This window comes from Carya illinoinensis, chromosome 15 (assembly GCF_018687715.1).
Source record: "Carya illinoinensis cultivar Pawnee chromosome 15, C.illinoinensisPawnee_v1, whole genome shotgun sequence".
Taxonomy (NCBI): domain Eukaryota; kingdom Viridiplantae; phylum Streptophyta; class Magnoliopsida; order Fagales; family Juglandaceae; genus Carya; species Carya illinoinensis.
Window position 1 is genome coordinate 22,654,480 of NC_056766.1, and position 21,204 is coordinate 22,675,683.

General features: G+C 41.4%; 2 long non-coding RNA genes across 3 annotated transcripts in view; both read left to right on the forward strand.

Annotated features, from left to right (window-relative positions):
- LOC122295731 overlaps window positions 1-3,871 on the forward strand; it is a 63,066-nt gene extending 59,195 nt beyond the window's left edge. The window contains exon 4 of the long non-coding RNA XR_006238236.1: window positions 3,471-3,871. This is a non-coding gene — a long non-coding RNA (uncharacterized LOC122295731). The remainder of the gene's footprint in view (window positions 1-3,470) is intronic.
- Window positions 3,872-5,427: 1,556 nt separating this feature from the next.
- LOC122295568 overlaps window positions 5,428-21,204 on the forward strand; it is an 86,614-nt gene continuing 70,837 nt past the window's right edge. Inside the window, exons 1-3 of one of the 2 annotated variants that reach the window (XR_006238161.1) lie at window positions 5,428-6,258; window positions 6,702-6,773; window positions 6,903-6,994. This is a non-coding gene — a long non-coding RNA (uncharacterized LOC122295568). Of the gene's footprint in view, window positions 6,259-6,701; window positions 6,774-6,902; window positions 9,115-21,204 lie in introns of those variants that run through there. The other variant, XR_006238160.1, reaches the window with a different exon arrangement.

Genomic DNA, 21,204 nt, shown 5'->3' on the forward strand with positions numbered 1-21,204 from the left:
TTGTATTTGTGTCCTAAACTTTTATTAACATTGCCCACCCATAGGACTTAACAGTTCTTCTAAGAGAGAAGGTGGCATCTTAAATAAAGGTAACAAAACTTGACCCTCCATACAATAGAGAAATTCTCGGTTGAGTGGGCATCCTTGATTTTTGTGTTCTTTCTTCATACCATAATATTGCTTTACGCTACTCACATTCATAACATGGAGGATCAAAATTCCAAGGCTCTGTATATTTTCCTGGAACGTAGAAAACAAAACCAAAAAGCATCATTACTATTAATCCTATTGTGAAAAATGATGTCATTATACATGAATTATGTAATTAAGTCATTTACTTGGTAGTTCGTCAGTTTTACTATTTCTGCTTCGTTTACCATCAACACACATTCTTGTTCCACTTCCTATATCATCCATTATCGTTCGTCTACTACGTCGCACAAGTATGTCATTACTTATACTGTCACTACTTTGTTCACCATCATGACGCATTCTTGCTCCACTCCTTATATCATTTACAATCGTTTGTCTTCTATGATATACTAGTCTAGCATTTTGCATTTTTAGTTTTATTGAAGAACAGAAATGGTCACCTCAAAACTATTAATCTAATTCAAATAAAATATACATAAATGGCAGACCTCTTTCACATTAATTTTATAATCCAAGAAAAAAGAGACGAAAGAAATAGTATACCTATTAAAAAGAATGCAAGAAATCACCCAAACTGAACGCCTGAAAAGGCCCTGAACGAACGTTTGAGAACCTTCAGATGTGGTAGAGATTTACTTAAAAAGAGAATCATAAAGAACATCCGTCGTTATTGGAGAGTGAAAAAAATGAGTAATCAGTATAAAAGGTACGTGTTTGAAGCTTTAGAAATACGTGGTTATATATTTTCTTTAATTTGCACCGCTCGACATTTTGGACCTTTTTTTTTTAAATTTTATTTCGTTGCCTTTTTTGGTGCCATTTGATCTGCAAATTAAAATAAAAATTAAATGGTTTGGCAAATTGAAATAAATGGGTTGGTGGATTCCAACCCTGTTTTGATTGGTTATTAATTCCTGATTTTATTGCCCTTTTTCAGTTCCATCTCAAGTATCAAGTGTAAATAAACGGTTTTTTATGTCAATTTTTGGGGAAGGAATCCAAGGTTTTCCCTTTTTTGGTTTAAATAAATAAAAGTGTGGTGTGTGGACTTATTTTTAGAATTTTTCAATTTTAAATAGGGAAGACTAGATGTTAATTTCCAACCAAAGATTGGATTCACGAAACTCATGAATAAGATTTGTTCATCATGCATTTCTTCATGAGCTTTGCTACACATAATCTCACACACCACACTTCTTAAACTAATTCGATTTTTCTACTCATTCTTCATAGAAAAAACATTTGGTAAAAGAAAACAAAAAGTGTGGTGTGTGGGTTTATGTTTAGAATTTTTCTTTCTCCATAGTCAATCACACAATTGGATGAAAATTTTTATATCTCGTCACTCTTAACACGCATTTATCAATATTAAATATTGTGGATTAACATGCATTTATCTCTTCTAACTGCCTACTTCTGCGATGTAGATAATACAACAAAAATCTTATGTGCAATCATTTTTACGTATTCTTTCGTGCATTTCACTGATGTGATTGGTTGTGTATTAAAAAAAATTGATCCAACCAATAATATCAATAGAGTGCGCAGAGAGCACGTAAAAATGAATGTATGTAGCATTGCTCATAATACAAATCCCAATGTTTGTAATTTGAATCAGAAATACTTTGGGATCCAAATTTGGGTCTAGAAGAAGTGTCCCGAATGGATTTTTTATTTATTTAGTAATTAATGAAATTTATTTATTAATGTTGTGAATTTTTTATTTATAAATAAATATTTAAGATTATGAAAAAAGGAAAATGCTATGTCCCTACGAATTTTTTACCGAAATTCTCCACCGACTGACTCGGCTGCTGCCAGGTGGATATTAAAAAAAATAAAATAGAATAACAAACTGAAAATCTCCAATCTCCCTCGTCTTCCTCATCTCTACGTACAAAACCTGAAATTTTTATTTTTCCAATCTCTCTCATCTCCACCCACGAATCCTGAAAATTTTATCTCCAATCTCCCTCATCTCCAAGCCTAAAAATTTTTTCTCCAATCTCCCTCTTCTCCACCTACGAACCCTGAAAATCAAAAATCCCTAATCTGCCTCATATACCTCATCTCCACCTAAGAACTCGAGAATCTCCCTCATCTCCTTGAACCACACGAACACATCTCCCTGAACCACGAACCCTCGCCTGAACATATCCCCGAGCCATCTTGTCTCCCTCGAGGCATCCTCTCAACATCTGATCTAAATTTCTGCCTATCAAACTTGGATTGAGCGGAGAGAGAAGAGTGCAAAGTGTCTTCAGCAGCAAATTTCTGCTGGCAATGAATTTCTGTAAGCAATCTCTCCTAGCTAGGTGATTCTTTGTTTTTTTTAGTTTCCATCATTCTTGGAAAGTTTCCTCGATGAATCTTGTTCACTCAAAGTTTTTGCCTTCAGTTTTTTGGTTTTTGGTTGTTGATTGGGCGATATTTGAGAAATCAAGCTTTCCTTTATTATTTCAGTTGGCTTCTTTTTAAAAAAAAATAAAAATAATGTCATCTGAGTTTTATTTAAATATCGTAACCCATATACTGAAAGTATACATAAGAGAATACCTAGTTAAGGAGTGGAATGGGAATAGGAATTCAAAATACGAAAGAAGAAAAGCTAGTATTGCTATGGACAGTTGACCAGCTATACAGAGATTTGAGGATAGAGGTTTTTAGCTCTTATAATGTTCTCTCTCAGCTTTCCTTATTTTAAGTTGTAAATTAGGCATGCGTTTTTTATGGTTGGTTGTGTGGTAGATGTGAATTTCATTATTTTCAACTCTGAATGTATTTAGTCCTATTGTAGTTTGAGCTGGTGCAGGGTTTCAAAACCCTCCAAATGATGGCTCCCATTTCTCACATTATCGCATATTCTTATAAGAACCGGCTTGATTGAATGATCCATGATATTGCATTCCCAATGTGATTGTAGGTTCCTGTGCCTGAGAAACCACACAAAGAGGATTTGTCAAAAATTTAGGAATGGAAATGGAGTGTGAAAAAGGCAAAGAAGATTAAGTTAGAGAGGCATTCTCAACGATGTGATACTAAACTTAAACTTTCTGCAAGATCCCCATTTCTTATATCCTGAGCTTAATAAAAAAAATTGGAATTCTTTTGAAACAATGATAAGTCCATGGATTTACTTGCTAATCTATTGAACTCTTGATATTGCATATGGTGCCACCCAAAAGGGAAAAAAGGCCTTTGTGTGTAAACTTTTTTATATATTTTTGTCTAGACTTTGGCTGACAGTTGTGTTCAAGAATGTGCTTTTCCTCTCCTGACTCTTAATATTGACCAATATGCTTTTCCTACTCACATAGGTGGCTTGGAAAATGAGAGATGAGGAGGGCTTTTACCATCCCCACAATGTGGATTTCCGTGGCTAAGCATACCCAATGCATACACATTTGAATCATTTGAGTTTCGATCTCCATCAAGGAATGCTTGAGTTTGCCCAAGGGCAACCTTTAGGGAAGTCTGGCTTACACTGACTGAAGATACATTTAGCAAACCTGTATTCAGGTGGTGTTGAGAAGCTATCACACGATGGACGTCTATGGGCACATGGGTTGAAAGTATTTTTATGCTTTGGGTAGTTCTGAGATGTACTTTAATATTGACATGTAATGGATGGGCAGTTTTATGGTTTGGGCATTTCTTGTTGTAAATTTGTAAAAATTTTACTTTTGAGAATGAATGGACAGTTTCAGATTTTTGTATATCTCCACATGGCAATTTCGACTTCAATTTTTACAGGATACCTTGAAAACTTATTCTGGTTGTGAATTTGTAAATATTTTGCTTTTAAGAATGAATGGACAGTTTCAGATTTTTGTATACCTCCACATGGTAATTTCAGCTTCACTTTTTACAGGATACCTTGTAAACTTCTTCTAGTTGTGAATTTGTAAATATTTTACTTTTGAGAATGCATGGATAGATTCAGATTTTACAGTATACCTTGTAAACTTATTCTGGTTGTGAATTTGTAAATATTTTACTTTTGAGAATGAATGGACAGGTTTGTATTTTTGTATACCTCCACATGACAATTTCTTCATCTTCGGTTTTTACAAGATACCTTGTAAATGCATTCCATCACAAAATTGTGCATTACAAGATATTGCACTAAGTCCATTAGTACAAAAATGCATTATAGGAAATTGCACTAAGCCTATTACAGGAAGTAGCTTTACACGATTCAATATTACATTACAATAACTTAATGGACCCAAACACCACCACATACTTCAATAATTTCTACCAAAATTGCACTCCAATAATTTCCACCAAAACATACTCCAATAATTGTGTCTGAACACAATCATTTCCACCAAAACATACTTGCTAATCACCACCATTTATACTTGTCCTGATAATCATCCTGATCCGAGAGATGCAATTGAGATGGTTGGACGTAAAGAAACAAAACTTAGTAAGAACAACAATAAAAAAAATTAGAAAACAACATGAGTGTCTCACGTTGACACTACTTGCAATGGAGGAGCAGTCGCTCCAATACCCAAATAATCTGTTGTATATACTTGCTTGTGTGTATACTATAGGCAAAAAAAAAAAAAAAAATGTTGTGTCAAAACCAACAAAATGTAAGGTCATAATGTGTCCAATGAGCAGTACAAACTTGATTTTTTATATTTCTGCAAATGTTTACTTGTGAAGGAGCAGCAATCACTCCAATTCCCAAATAATCCGTCGTGTATACTTGTCCGTGTGTATACTATAGGCATAAAAAAATAGTTTCAAAACTATCAAAATGTAATAGTAGTACAAACTTTATTTTTTATATCGTACGAAGGTTTACTTGTGAAGGAGTAAACCTTCGTACGAAAATAATATATATTTTTGTAGATTTTAAAATTAACTAATTTAAATATATGCTAATGCCATTGCTTTTGATTTAGTACTGTATATATATTAATGATGAGATTTCGAGTACTCTTTCGGATATTGAAAGGCCACAATTGTAGCAGTTAAATAGAGAAAAATAATGAAAATTTTTTTTGTAGCAGTATTCTTCTGTGACTGTAGCAACTTCCATGAAAAAATAATAAAAAAAAAAAATTACTTGTTCTGAGCTTTCAAATGAGAATAACTTCAAACCGGATGTGGTGTGAAGAGAGAGTTTACACCCTCTAATGATCGGGCGACACATCACAGTTCTAAAAATATTAAAATAAAATCAATCTCAGGTGATTTTTCAATACAATCTTCTCTCTCCCCAGTCTTCCTTCAGTCTCCCTCCCCTCGATCCATTGCAGCCTTAAGCAAATAATTAGCAAATGGGTCCACCCGAAAAAACCTTAGAAACCCACCAGTACGCACAAAACAAAACACACTTTACCCATGCCCGCATTATCCAATTTCGGGCATCTCGCTGCCTTAAGTTTCTTCATTTTGTTCTTGGAATCATTGTTCGGTAACTAGCCTCTCCTTTTCAAATTTGAATTTCAAATTCAACGTCTTAATTTCAATATTTCCAGAAGACTAGCAGTATCTTCTGCTCTCTCTCTCTCTCTCAAAAATACTTCCACTTGATATAATTTCCTGGGAGCAGATAAGGGCGACGACGATGATGATGGAAATGATTAGTATTACTTGGACGATGAGCTCGCGCCGTGGAATGTGAGCGATAAGGTCGGGAGGCAGAGGATGAGGAAGTTGGGGAAGAGGGCGTTTCCATAGATGCACAACTCCAAGAGGTCTCCTTATCTGTTTGTGACGCCTGGTTGTGTGCGTGGAAAGCATGGTCTGGGTTTGACTTGGCTTAGTTTATCTGGTTGCTGTGTAATTCACTTGTTATCTTTCATTGTCGATGAAGATCATTAACTTTTAATGGAAAACTTGATTGGTTATTAAAAAAAAAAAAAAAAAAAAGCACGGCCAGTCTGTAAATACTGAAGGTTGAACGAAGAGCTCAGTAGAGAGGAAATCAATTCCTAGAAGTCCAAGAGAAGATACAGAACATCTCAAACGAGATCTACGGATCCACAGGGTATACTTATTTCATCCATGTTGGTTGTAGATGAACGTGATTTGTCTTTGAGAAAGCTTGAGGAGTTGCACAGAGAGCTGCATGAACTTCTGAAGGTGAAGGTTGAATTATATTTCAATATTTTCTCATTCCCGTTTCATTTATGGTTCTGCCTATCATTGCGCTAGTGGATGGTGCTCTTTACTTATTGGCCGTGCTTGATCTTTTCCTTTCTGTAGAGTGATCCCTGAGGCAGGTTCAGGAATATGGGTGTTTTGATTAATTAATTAATTTGGCTGGTTTTGATTCCTCAGGTTATTAGTTTGCTCATGAAGAAGCGAAAGATATTATATAGAATATATTTTATATATATATATATATATTTCATAATAGTTATAATCTTTCTACTCATTTAATTTGTTATTACTGTTGATTGTCTTGTTCATCTTCCTTTTTGTGACACCCCTATTGCTGATGTTTCTTTACACACCCAGTTCCCATTCCCCCAGCATACCTTGCTGGTAACTAAAACTTTTTATCTGTCATGGTTTGCATATAGCAATGGTTGATGCGATGGCTTCAAAAATCCTGGCATGGGAAGGAAAGAGGCATTGAGTTCACATATGATGGTGTAAGTACTATCTTTAAGGTGATGAGTGTTTAATTAGTTAGTCTCAATTGACAGCTTATTGAAATGGTTGGCTGTAATATGCTGTTGTCTACATCATTCTGCTTAATGTATCACTTTTTGGTGGTTCAGGATGAGAACCGATCGATACAATGCTGGAAGAGGTGCGCATCTTACTCTCAAGCGTGCTGAGAAAGCTTGCTCTTTGGTTAATAAACTTCCAGGTATACTCTGATCATATAGCTTGTCAGCCTTAATCTTGAATTCGCATTTATGTGAGTTCATTAATTAGAATTATTTTATTAGTATCTATAGGATTAACTAATTTGGCTGGTTTTCATTGAAGTTATGATTCTTTAGTTTATGAGTTTGCTCAAGAAGAAGCCAAATATATTATATTATATATATATATCATAATAGTTATAATCTTTCTACTTTATTATTTCTGTTGATTGCTTCCTTTTTGTGCCCACCTATTGCTGTTGTTTCTTTACTTACTAGTTGCCATTCCCCCGCATACTTTTTGCTGGTAACTCAAAATTTCTGTCCACGTGGTTTGTGTACGGCAATGGTTGATGCGTTGGCTTCAAAAAGAGGGAAAGGGGCATTTAGTTGACATATGAAGGTCTAAGTACGCTCCCTATTCTTCAAGGTGCTGGGTGTTTAAATAGTTGGTCTTACTTGATAACTTTTTTTTTTCCTTTTAAGAAAGAGATGAAGATCACCTGCCCATGAGTGATCCCCTTCCAATTTTATTAAAAAAAACCCTAACTTATGGCGGAGGAATACCGTGGTAACAAAAACATCCCAATTTCAAATGCAAGACCTAGCCCCACAAACATTAGCATCTATTGTAGGGGAAACCCCAACTATCCAAACGTAAAAGACCTCTAAGTCTTCCTGTACCAAAATATTCTCCAAAAAAATTTAGAGACCCACTATTAGCACCAAGTTTAGCTAAAAAATCAGCGACCATATTTGCTTTTCTAAACACCACTTTAAAGTGAACATTAAGCTCCCTAAATAGACATTGAGCTTCCTCTCAAAAGTCCCAAAGGTTCCAATAATTACAAACACTTGCTAGAAACCATCCCACTATAACACTAGAATCTGACTCTATCACGAAGTTCCTCAACCCAAGTTGCTTGCATATTCGAAGGTCATCAATAACGGCTCGACTTTCCGCAATAGTATTCGTGGCTTGACCATAGCAATGAGCAAACCCACCCAAGACGCAACAAGTATCATCTCTAACAATGAGCAAACCCACCCAAGACCATAGCAATGGCTAGACCATATTCGAAGGCCATCAATAACGGCTCGACTTATCACAAGAATCTCTATCAACATTAAGTTTCACCATCCCATTCTCCGGTAACTCCCACGCATTATATCTAGGTGTTCTACTCTCCAAAGCCACCATAGGACAATTTAAATTTGCTAATATCGAAGCATCATGGGGGCCTAATCTTTTGAACTTCCTCACCATGCCCGAAGATTCTAAAATAAAACCTTTTACCATTCCAATAACATTCTTCCAATCAAAATTCAGCCCCTCCATACGAGCTGCACAACGAGATCTCAAAAGTGCCCAAGAAATAAAGATAGGAATAACACCACGTAACCAACGTACTTGGAAAGAATTCGAAGCATGGCTCCACCAGGTATTCATCAACCCACCCCAAACCCAAATAGAAGGCAAATTTATTTATTCCAAAAATAGCTGCAAAATAATTCCAAAGCTTCCTTGGAACCTCCCCCTCACAAAGAATATGATCCACAAATTCAGCTTGGGAAGATAGACAACAATGAAACTTCGAAACCAATGGTATACCAAGTTTCTTAATTACCTCATCCACCGGGAGAGCACTACGACGAGCACGCCAACGTAAGAAAGACATCTTTTTAGGAACTGAAGCTTGCCATAACCATTTCTTCCAAGGACAGATAGAACCATGAGCTCTAACAATATTCCAAGCTGATTTAGTATTAAATTTACCATCTATAGAATGTATCCATACCAAAAAATCAGGTCCCTCGTGAATACGAACTTGTGATATTAAAATCCTATTCACAGTTTCCTCATCGACCAGCTATATTAACATCGAAACATTACAATCCGCCCCTTTGAATATATCTCAGACCTGTGTTTCTCCATCTCTCGCCACCATTTTCCGATTAGCAATAACACCATCACCGAGCCAATTATCAAACCAAAAACTGGAAGAGCCCTTGTGAACCAACCATCTTGAGTTAATTAACACCAAAGGTAGAGCCTGAATAACCCCATGCCAAAACCGAGAGCCCCTTGATCCCTCAATCACCGAGCTAATCTGAGAGCTTCCCACATATTTAGACTGAAAAAAATTTGACCATAGAGAACCCCCATTCAACAAATTCCAAGCAAAGTTCATAAATAATGATCTTTGAACCTCGGACAAGTCACGAATACTAAGTCCCCCCTCCACTAGTAAGCACATGCTTTATAAGAATAATTTTTTCACCAAAAGATAACAATTTACTCTTCCACCCAGCCAACTTTTTTTGCACCCTAAACAACAAAGGCTCAAACAATCTCAAATTAATACGCCCAACATGTAACGGAATACCCATCTATGTACAGTTCCATGCATCCTCTATAAAACCTGACAACCGCTTCAAATCCTCTTTCCGACCCCATGGAATATTAGACAAGAACAAAATCGAGGATTTTTTAGGATTTACTAACTAACCTGAGATCTCTTCATATTTTTTAATCAACCCCCTCGAATTCCGAGTAGAAACTTTACTTCCATTAGTAAAAATTAGCAAATCATCAGCATACAATAAATGAGAAATACTCACAGCCCCACAAGTATTAAAATACTTAACTTGGCCCTGGGAAAATGCTTTATGTAGCATTCTTGAAAGAAGTTCCTCCGACAAAATAAATAGATACGGCGAAAGTGGGTCGCCTTGACGAAGTCCACGGGAAGGCTTGAAAAAACCTTTGCAACAACCATTCAACATAACTGAAAAAACAAGTGATGAAATGGCATTGAAAATCAAAGAGCACCACTTATCTGAAAAACCCAGACTACGCATCACCTCTAACAAAAATCTCCAGTTTACACGATCATATGCTTTAGCCATATCGATCTTCAACATGACATTTCCACCCTTAGTTTTACGATTCATGCCATGTACAAGTTCCTGAGCAAGAGCCATATCATCAAAGATGCTACGCCCCCAAATAAAACTAGCTTGTTCTGGTGAAATAATTCCTCAAGAACTGGGGCCAAATGAGACACCAAGATTTTAGCCATGATTTTATAGACCACCGAACATAAACTGATTGGTCGAAATTGCCCAAAACCAGCTGGAGCACCCACCTTAGGGATCAATACAAGATTAGTAGCCCCAAAAAAAGTAGTCAATGGAATCCCATCAAAAAATTCCTTAGCCATGTCCAAAATATCCTGTTTCACCACCTCCCATGCTAGTATGAAAAAACTAGTCGAGAAACCATCCGGTCCCGGACTTCCACCCTGTGGAATAGACCATAATGCCTCTCTTACCTCTTCCAAGGATGGTGGGGCACATAATGCCTCATTATCCTATTCCAAAACCACCGACAATTATAAACTTAGAGCCTCCTCATCCAAGTTAACATCTGATGTTGACAAGAGCTCCTGAAAGAACTAAACAGCTTCATCATGCACGGCTTTAGCTGAATCCAAGACCTGGCCATTACTCAACGACATATGATCTACAATCAAGCTCTTCTTTTTAACACGCATAGACGCATGAAAAAAAAGCTATATTTAAATCCCCTTCCTTTAGCCATTTAATACAAGATTTTTGACATCCCAAAGTCTCTTCTCAATGAAGCCTCTGAAGATGGCTTTGTTTACAAACCAGTAGCTCATTTTCTCGATCCTAAGCATATCTTCAACTTTCACCATCCGAGCTTCCACATTAGCCAATTCCAAATGAACTTGCCCAAAAATATCAATGTTCCATTTCCGTAGCATGCTTTTTAAAATTTGAAGTTTTCGGCTAACTTTCACCATAGGAGAGCCATCCACATTTTGATTCCAAGCCTCCCGAACCAACGGTAGAAACCCCTCATGAGTTCCCCATATACACTGAAATCTAAAGTATTTAATGCAGCTCCCCCTCTCTCTCATCAAATGCAATAGTATAGGACAATGATCAGAAGAAGACTGTAGAAAATACTCCATATGAGCCTCCTAAAAAAAAACAATTCAAGAAGCTCGACGTAACCAAAATACGATCCAACTTCGCCCAAATCCGTCTACCACCAAGCCTCCCAATACGCCAAGAAAATTTATTCCCAATAGAGGGAAGATCAATCAGTCTGCAATCATGAATACAAATGTTAAACTCCAATTTTACACGAGGAGCTCTCAAAAGACCTCCCACTTTTTCATCATCCCCACGAACAATATTAAAATCCCCCACCAAAAAAAGCCGGCCAACTACGCATATCTAAACCACGAATATGATCCCACAGTTATAGTCTTTTCACCCAAAAACAGCTCGCATAGACAATAGTAACCATCACTCTGATACTGCCGCAAATAAACCAACCAGACAGTGCTTGATCCGACATAGCAACAAGCTCAAACTCCAGCTCATCGTCCCAGAACAACCATACTTTACCACCTACTTCGGCGTTATTTATAAAATTAGGCCGATGCAATCACCTAGCCCATTGCCTACATTTATTAGCAACAAGAAAAGTTCTAACAGTGCCACCACAGACAGACGACTTTTATTCAAAATATGTCGAAGCCTACTCTTCGACGAAAGAATACCCCTAATATTCCAAATAAGAATCTTCATAATAAAATTAAAATGGCTTTCGAGACCGAGTTTTCCTTTCCAGGACTATCATCGGACTTTTCTTCTTCCTTCCTCTTAGACTCTTCAATGGAACATTCAATTCCAAATTAGAATCAAAACATTTATTTGTTAGCTCCTCCAAGTCATCCTCAGGGTCGCCCTCAAACAATGAAAACCTCTGTTTGGGAACCCCAACCTCTTTTTCAACTAAACGACAAAGTTCAAACTCCAAAGCTTCATCAACCACCATGAGTAAACTCCTCGGTGACACACTCTTCTCAGACACACGATCACCATCAACCTCATACTCAGAGTTTTCCTTAGATAATTCAAACCAACTACACACTGATTTATTAGGCGACACCAATTGAACATCCCCTACCTTATCAATCACCTTTGGTGGCTCCGTAGGAGTAAAATAATTTAAAGGGGGAGAAATTTCACATCTATCCTTATCTCAAACTGAACTTTATCAAATATCTAATCCTTCTAATCCACAAACATCACTTCGAACCTCTTCGACAATGCCTCACTTTGTCTCTTATTAATAATTGCCAACAATTTAGCTCGACGAGCCGCTGAAAAAACTCCCATACCGACATTCACCACTAGATTCTTTCTACCAACAGATTCTTACTTGACAACTTATTGAAATGGTCTCTAAAGGCATCAACACGGCTAGAAACCTTGACGAATGCAAGGGAACACATTTCCAAAGTGTCCCAGTCCTCTCTTGCCATGAAGTGTGGTCGATTTCAGATCCTACCTGGTGACTTAGGCTAATGTTCTCAGTGCAGTCGATTTTAGTTTTAGCCTGATAGTTCAGGTAAATGCTTTACGCTCGACCCTCAGTGGGTGTAGAGGGAACACCTTTACCAAGTGTCCCGATCCTCCCTTGGCACCCTGCATGGTCGATTTCCAATCTCGCCAGGTTTCATAGGTCGATGCTCTGCGCTCGTACCTCAACGTCCAAATGCCACCTAAGTGTCCTAGTCCCCCCTCGCCACCCAGTGCAATCGATTTTAGATCCTGCCTGGGGACTTAGGCCAATGCTCGGTGCTCGCGCCTTAGTCTCCAAATGCCACCCAGTGCGGCCGATTTTAGATTCCACTTGGTCCCTCGAGTCAACAGGCACTGGGGGAATACCTCTCCCAAGTGTCCTAGTCCCCCATCGCTACCCACCTAGTGGGATTGTTTCATATCCCATTTGGTGACTTAGGTCAATGCTCCACGTTCGTGCCTTTGTGCCTGAACGGCACCCAGTGTGATCAATTTCAGATTCCACTTGGCTAGTTAGGCTAATGCTCCACGCTCTAGCCACGGGGTCCAATTGCCAACTAGTGCAATTGATCTTAAGGTAACTGTGCTGCGTGGCATTTGGACGCCGAGGGAGGTCGTCGAGCCTTTTTATTTATGAAATGGTTGGCGCAGTACGATCGGCCTTCCTCCATGATGCCCCTCCATCAGCATCTACATGTGCATGCTCGTGTGCACATTCCTCAACGAGGTGAAGAAGTTGCTCCTTTCCCATCCAACCATTTCCTTACCTCGATCTCATTCTCGTTCGTTTTGGCGTCAGTACCCCTCTTGGGGCTGCTTGTCGCCAGCTCCACTCCCGTGTACCATAGGGTGGTTAGAGCCCGGAGGGTGTCCTTAACATCGATGAAGTCGTTAGCCCGATCCATGAAGTCCTACAGGGTTGTCGGAATTTTTCGTACAATTTTCCCAAGGTGCTAAATGAAACCCACGAGTGCTGCTAGGGTGATCTTCTCGTCCAATTCATCGGTGGTCATCTGCTCCTTATTAAAGAGGTAAGTGGCTGACCGTCTTCTTTTCCTACTAGACATGAATTGGTGGCCCAGCTCCTCGAAGGTGATGATGGCTGGTTGAAGGGTGACAAACCGTAAGTCAGGGGGAAACCCTGGCACGTCATCTCTCCCCTAGAAGCCGTGTAGTTTCATGTGAGTTTTAAACGTTTTCAGGTGCTTGGCTTGATCCTTCGATCGGTCGTACATCTCTATCTATGGGGGCCTAAATTTTGAGGGAAGCGAGACTGCCCTCATTTGGACACTATAGGCTAGGTCTATGGTGCTAAGCAGATTGGTCCATAGCAGATGGTCCTCGTATCCTCTTTGCCATCTCCTCATACTTGCCCATGAGACTGCGTAGTTTGTCGCTTATCCGCTTGTGCTCTTCATCTTTGGGTGGTGCCTCGCCAGTGTTCTACGACTTCCCTTCCATCTGCTCAATCTTGCATGGTTTGACACCTCCCTCGAACACAGCATTCTTCCACTTTAATATTTTACTCTCTTGCCGAAGGGCTCCTTGTCAGAGGTCAATCATTTCACAAGTTATTCTACTTCCGTGAACCTTCCTTCAATGCTTGCCAATGTAGACTCTTACTTGAAGGTCGCATAGGCATGCATTGTGGTCGGCATACAAAAGGCACGCTAACCCTATTAGGCCGAAAAAATATTAGATCTCAGAGATGGTGCCAACTGTTGATGTGTGTTTTGTAGTAACTTTGACAATGACAGCTCTCTTGTACCAGCAAGAGAGGAAGAAAGGGTGGTGGGGGGTGGTTGTGTCATCTCTGATGTCAAAGTCAAAATCTTTTCTTCAAGGAACAGGAGAGCAGGAGGTTATGGAACTTAGAGGGATATACAGAGCTTATAACCTCATTCCTGTTGTCATACTTCCTCTATTTATAGCCAATTTCTCGTGAGATCCTTCTATCGTTGTAATGATGGCATTTGTCAATTATAGGAGCCATTTAATGCGGCCGATCTGGGAGGCGATAGGATCTATGCTAATATGCTCCACATTAATGCGTGGTAACTGGAAGAACCAAGGGGCCCAAAAAGGGGTAAGGCAGCAGGCGATTCCTCCAGTCACCACACAATAATGCAGAATAGATAGAGCATGATCCTATAGACTTCAAGTTTGGTCTCATTAAATGCAACTCGGAGTGGCCAGCATCGAGGTTGGGCCCCTGTAACTGACAGGAGTGGCCTTATTAAATTTGACATCATGTCATCCTGACAAAGTCCATCACTACATCAATAGAAGGATCCCACAAGGCTGACAACAAGAAGGAGGCTATAAGCTCGGTATATCTCTCCAAGTTCTATAACTTCCTGCTCTCTTGGTCCTTGAAGAAAAGACTTTGACTTTGGCATCATAGATGACACAACCACCCCTTACCACCCTTTCTTCCTCTCTTGCTGGTACAAGAGAGCTAACGTTACCAAAGTTGCTACAAAACACACATCAACAGTTGGCACCGTCTGTGAGATCTAATATTTTTTCGACCTAATAGGGTTAGCGTGCCTTTTGTATGCCGATCACAATGCATGCCTGTGCGACTTTCAAGTAAGAGTCTACATCAGCAAGCATTGAAGGAAGGTTCACGAAAGTGGAAGAACTTGTTAAACGATTGACCTCTAACAAGGAGCCCTTTGGCAGGAGAACAAAATATTAAAGTGGAAGAATGCTGTGTTCGAGGGAGGTGTCAAACCATGCAAGATTGAGCAGATGGAAGGGAAGTCACAGAACACTGGCGAGGCACCACCCAAAGATGAAGAGCACAAGCGGATAAGCGACAAACTACGCAGTCTCATGGGCAAGTATGAGGAGATGGCAAAGAGGATACGAGGACCATCTGCTATGGACCAATCTGCTTAGCACCATAGACCTAGCCTATAGTGTCCAAATGAGGGCAGTCTCGCTTCCCTCAAAATTTAGGCCCCCATAGATAGAGATGTACGACCGATCGAAGGATCAAGCCAAGGACCTGGAAACATTTAAAACTCACATGAAACTACACGGCTTCTAGGGGAGAGATGACGTGCCAGGGTTTCCCCCTGACTTACGATTTGTCACCCTTCAACCAGCCATCATCACCTTCGAGGAGCTGAGCCACCAATTCATGTCTAGTAGGAAAAGAAGACGGTCGGCCACTTACCTCTTTAATAAGGAGCAGATGACCACCAATGAATTGGACGAGAAGATCACCCTAGCAGCACTCGTGGGTTTCATTTCGCACCTTGGGAAAATTGTACGAAAAATTCCGACAACCTTGTAGGACTTCATGGATTGGGCTAACGACTTCATCGATGTTAAGGACACCCTCCGGGCTCTAACCACCCTATGGTACACGGGAGCGGAGCTGGCCACAAGTAGCCCCAAGAGGGGTACGGACGCCAAAACCAACGAGAATGAGATCGAGGTAAGGAAATGGTTGGATGGGAAATGAGTAACTTCTTCACCTCGTTGAGGAATGTGCACAGGAGCATGCACATGTAGATGCTGATGGAGGGGCATCATGGAGGAAGGCCGCTCGTACTGCGCCTACCATTAGGAGGAGGGCCACTAGAGCGAAGCTGGAAGGCTCCAGCTGAGAAGGAAAGTCATCGACGAGATATCCAAGGATGAATAGGAGGAAATCAAGGGTGGGGATAGATGTGTAGACAGTCAGGCACCAGAGATGTGTAGACAGTCAAGCGCGAGCTGCCCTCAAGGCGAGTAGGTAGAGGTAGGAAGAAGCCGAGACGACATCACGTATGGTGGACTTCCTTGTAGTCAAAACCCACTCCTCGTACAACGCCATTGGGTGGCTGCAACTGAACAACCTGAAGCTGGTTACCTCAACCAACCACCTTAAGAAGAAGTACCAAGCAAAGAATGGTGTGTGAGTGCTATGTGTAATAACTATGAGGAAAGGAATCCAACGAACTCAAGTTCTCATAGTTGGGGAGGGAAATAGGCCTCTTACTTCTTGATGTTGCTTGGGGCTGAATTGGCCAGTGTCTCGCAAACTGTTGGTATGAGATGTTCCAATGTAGATGAAAGCTCACTTTTTTCCTCTTTTCTTTTGCATCCAATGGCTCCCAATGTAAAGAATCGACGGAGAGAAGAATAAAAAGTGATTTTTTCATATATAAGTGTGTACATGTGGATTGAAAGGCTCGACGACCTCCCTCAGTGTCCAAATGCCACTCTCAGCACTGTGAATTTAGGATCTCACGTGACCACTCAGGTAAACTCGGGTCAATACTCTACACTCAAACCTAGACAGGTGCAGGAAAGAACAACTCTCCCTAGCTTCCCAATTCCCCCTCACCACTCAGCATGGTTGAATTCAGATCCTGCCTGGTGTGACCTAGGCTGATGAATTGTGCTCGAATTCAGATCTAGCCTGGTCACTCAAGTGAATGCCCTTCACTCAAATCTCAATGGGTACACCTCTTCCAATCCCTGCTCACCACCCAACATGGTTGATTTTAAATCCCGCCTGGTCCCATAGGTCGAAATTCCATGCTTGTGCCTCAAAGTCCAAATCGTACCAAGTCACTTGGGTTGATGCTCTACGCTCAAACCTCATCAGGTGCAGGAAGGAGCACTTCTCCTATGTGTCAATCCCCCCTCATCACCGTCCGCAGTGATTTAGGCTGATGCTTCACCCTCACGCCTTAGCGTCCTAACGCCACACAGTGCGGTCAATTTCAGATTCTACTAGTTATGTCTATGCTTCAACTCACGCCTCAGTGTCCAAACACCACCAAGAATGATAGATTTCAGATCCCACCCGGTCACTTGGGTCGAAGCTATGCTCTCAAACCTTGATGGCCGTAGGAGGGAACACCTCTCCAAGTTTCCCAGTACCCCGTCGTCATCCAAAGCGGTCAATTTTAGATCCCTCCTGGTGACTTAGGTTGATGCTACGACCTCATGCCTCGACATTCAAATGTCACTTGATGCGTTTGATTTCAAATCCAGCCTAGCCCGTCAGGTAAATGCTCCATACTCAGACCTCGACAAGAGCACCTCTCCCAAGTGTATAGTCCTCGCCACACTACCAAGCACGGTTGATTTTAGATCCTGCCTAGTCTTTTAGGTTGATACTCTACACTCGTGCCTCAATGTCCAAATTTCAGCAAGTGCTGTCAACTTTAGATCCCACTTGGTCACTCGGGTCTACTCTCAAAACTTGACAAGCACCAGAGGGAACACCAATCCGAAGTGTCCCAGTCCTCCCTGGCCTCCCAGAATGGTCAATTTCAAATCCTGCCTAAGCTGATTCTCTTCGCTCCCCCCTTGGCTTCCTACACAATGTTCTTCATTTTAGATCACGCTTGGTCACTCAGGTCGATGCTCTGTGCTTGAACCAAGATAGACGAAGGGGGAACAAATCTCCTAGGTGTCCCAGTGCCCCCCTCGCCAATTATCGATGATCCATGCTGGCGCCTCAGTGGTGGAATACCACAATAAGCGGTCGATTTTAGATGCCACCTAATCACTTCTATTAATGGGCACATAGGGGGACACCACTCCCAAGTGTTCCAGTCCCCACTCACCACCAAATGCGGTTGATTTCAGTTCCCTCCTGGTGACTTAAGCTAATGCTACGAGCTCATGCCTCGGTGTTCAAATACCATTTGATGCGATTGATTTTAGATTTCACTTGGTCGCTCGGGTAAATGATCCACACCCAAACCTCGATGGGTGCACCTCTCTCAATTGTCCAAATCCCCCCACACCACCAAGTGTAGTTGATTTTATGTCTCGCTTGGTCTTGTAGGCTGATGCCCTAAGCTCACTCCTTAGCATCCAAATTCTTATAACTCATTTGATTTCAGATCCCACTTGGTCACTCCAGTCAATGCTTTACATTCGAACCTCGATGGGAGCATGAGGGAACACTTCTCCCGAGTGTCCCAGTCCCTCCTTGCCACTCAACACGGTCAACTTCAGATCTTGCCTGGTGACTTAGGTGATGCTCTGCGCATGTGCCTTAGCGTAACTGCTCTGCACTCAAACTAGTGTGAACAATAATAGATCCCACCTGGACAATCGAGTGAATGCTTTGCACTCAAACCTCAACAAGCACACCACTCTAAAGTGTCCTAATCCCACTTTCCCAACCAGCATGGTCGATTTCAGATCTCGCATGGTCTCGTAGGCCAATCTTCGCTCTCGAGCCTCAATGTGCAAATGCCACCAAGTGCGGTCGATGCTCTACAATTGAATCTCCATGGGTGCACAAGGGAGCACCTCTCCCAAGTGTCCCATCCCCTTTCGCCACCCAACACGATTGATTTGAAATCCCTCTTGGTGACTTTTGGCCGATGCTACGCCCTCATGCCTTAGCGTTCGAGCACTGCACGGTGTGATCAATTTCAGATCCCACCTTGACACTTGAGTAAATGCTCTGCACTCAGACCTCGATGGGCACACCTTTCCCAAGTGTCCCAATCCCACCTACCACAAGGTCTCGTAGGTTGATGCTTCACGGTTGATTTCAAATCCCGCCAGGAGACTTTGGCCAATGCTACACCCTCACGCCTTAGCATTCGAATGCCACACAATGAGAACAATTTCAAATCCCACCAGGTTACCTAGGCCAATGCTTTGCGCTCAAACCTCAACATGCAAACAAGACCGAGTGTAGTCGATTTGAGATCTGATGTGGTCACACGGGTAGATGCTCCGCGCTCGAACTCGATGGGGCACAGGGGGAAAAGCTCTACCAAGTGCCCTAGTCCCCCCTTGAAACCTAACAAAGTGGATTTTAGATCCCGCTTTGTGACTTAGATCCTACTTCGTGGGATCCTTCTAACGTTATAATGCATTTGCTCCAAATGACATGACATTATCGTTCCTGTCAGCTATAGGAGCTAGACCTCGCTCGAAGCTACTTTCAATACGGCCCATCCTGTAGAGTACAGGATTACACCTCTCAATTTCCCATTAATACATGGTGACTGTAGGAACCGCCGACTGCCTTACCCCTTCTTGGGCCCCTGGGTTTCTCCAGTCACGATGCATTAATGAGAAACAGACATGCCGGGACGTTGGGCTTCTATAGTTGACATGAGCGGCTACATTAAATGGGACGTCATGCCGTTTAGCACAAATGTCATTATAGTTTCGAAAGTATCCGATTAGAAATCGCTATAAGTAAAGGAAGGCCGACAAAGAAAAAGAGGTTACAGGCTTGATATATCTCCCAAACCTTCCATGGGTTCCTGGTCCATAATGCAAAACCTTACCTTGGCATTGGTGGTGACACAATTACACACAGCCCCTTTCCTCTGCCCTTGTAGGTACCCGAGAGTTTTTGTTGCCTCGCAGCTACAAAACACACATCAACATGTTCGTTGAATGTACTTACACGCATCAACACAGTTCGATGCCCTACGCTCGAACCTCAATGTATGTAGGGGAAATACCTCTCCCAAGTTTTTGAGTCCCCCCTCGCCATCCAAGATTTTCGATCCCACCTGGTCTCATAGGTCAATGCTCTTTGTACGCGCCTCGGTGTCCAAATACGACCTAGTGTAGTTGATTTTGGATCCCACTTGGTAGCTCGGGTAAATGCTCTGTGTCGGAACCTCGACTAGCATAGGGGGAACAACTCTCCCAAGTGTCTTAGTCTCCCCTTGCCACCCAGCATGGTTGATTTTAGATCATGCCTATGACTTCAGCCGATGCTCCTTGTTTGCACCTTAGTGTCCAAACACTACTTAGTACAGTCGATTTCAGATCATGCTTGGTAGCTCGGGTAAGCGCTTTGCGCTTGAACCTCGACAGGTGTAGGGGGAACAAGTGTACCAAAGTCAAGTACTTTCTTCAAGGACCATGAAAGCAGGAAGCTATGGAAAGTTAGAGAGATATTTTGAGCATGTAACCTCCTTCTTGTTGTCAGACTTCCTCTATTTATAGTCAATTTCTCATAGGATCCTTTTGTCACTATAATGCATTTTGACATCACCGTTCCAATTCGCTATAGGAGCCAGACCTCGCTCCAAGCTACATTCAATGTAGCCCATCTTGTAGGGGACAGGATCACGCCTATTTGTTTCTCGTGTGGTGATTGGAGGAACCGCCGGCTGCCTTACCCCTTCTTGGGCCCTTGGGTTCCTCTAGTCACCACGTATTAATGGGGAACAAACATGCAAGGAATCCTACATGCCAAGAATTATGTCCCATGCTGGGTTGCCCACATTGAATTTAGGTCAGAGTGGCCAACCTTGAGGTTGAGCTCCTATAGTTGACACAGGTGACCGCGTTAAATAGGACATCATGTCATCCTTGACAGATATGATTATAGTGATGAAAGTATCCCATGAGAAATCGCTATAAATTGAGGAATACTGACAATGGGAAAGAGGTTACAAGCTCAATACATTTCTTAAACCTTCAATGGCTTGCTGCTTTCCTAATTCTTAAAGAAGAGATCTACCTTTGGCATTGGTGGTGACGCAACCACCCATATCCCCTTTCTTCCACCCTCAAAGATACCACAGAGATTTTGGTGGCCTACCAACTACAAAACACGCATCAACATTGGCGTTAATTGTACTTACACGCATCAACACGGTTCGATGCCCTATGCTCGTACCTCGACGTATGTAGGGGGAATGCCTCTCCCAAGTTTTCTAGTCCCCCCTCACCACCCACTGCAGTCGATTTCAAATCTCTCTTGGTGACTTAGGTCGATATTCATCGCTCAGGCCTCCGTGTTCAAATGCTTCGTAGTGAGGTCTATTTCAGATCCCACCTACTAGCTTGGGTAAATGCTCTG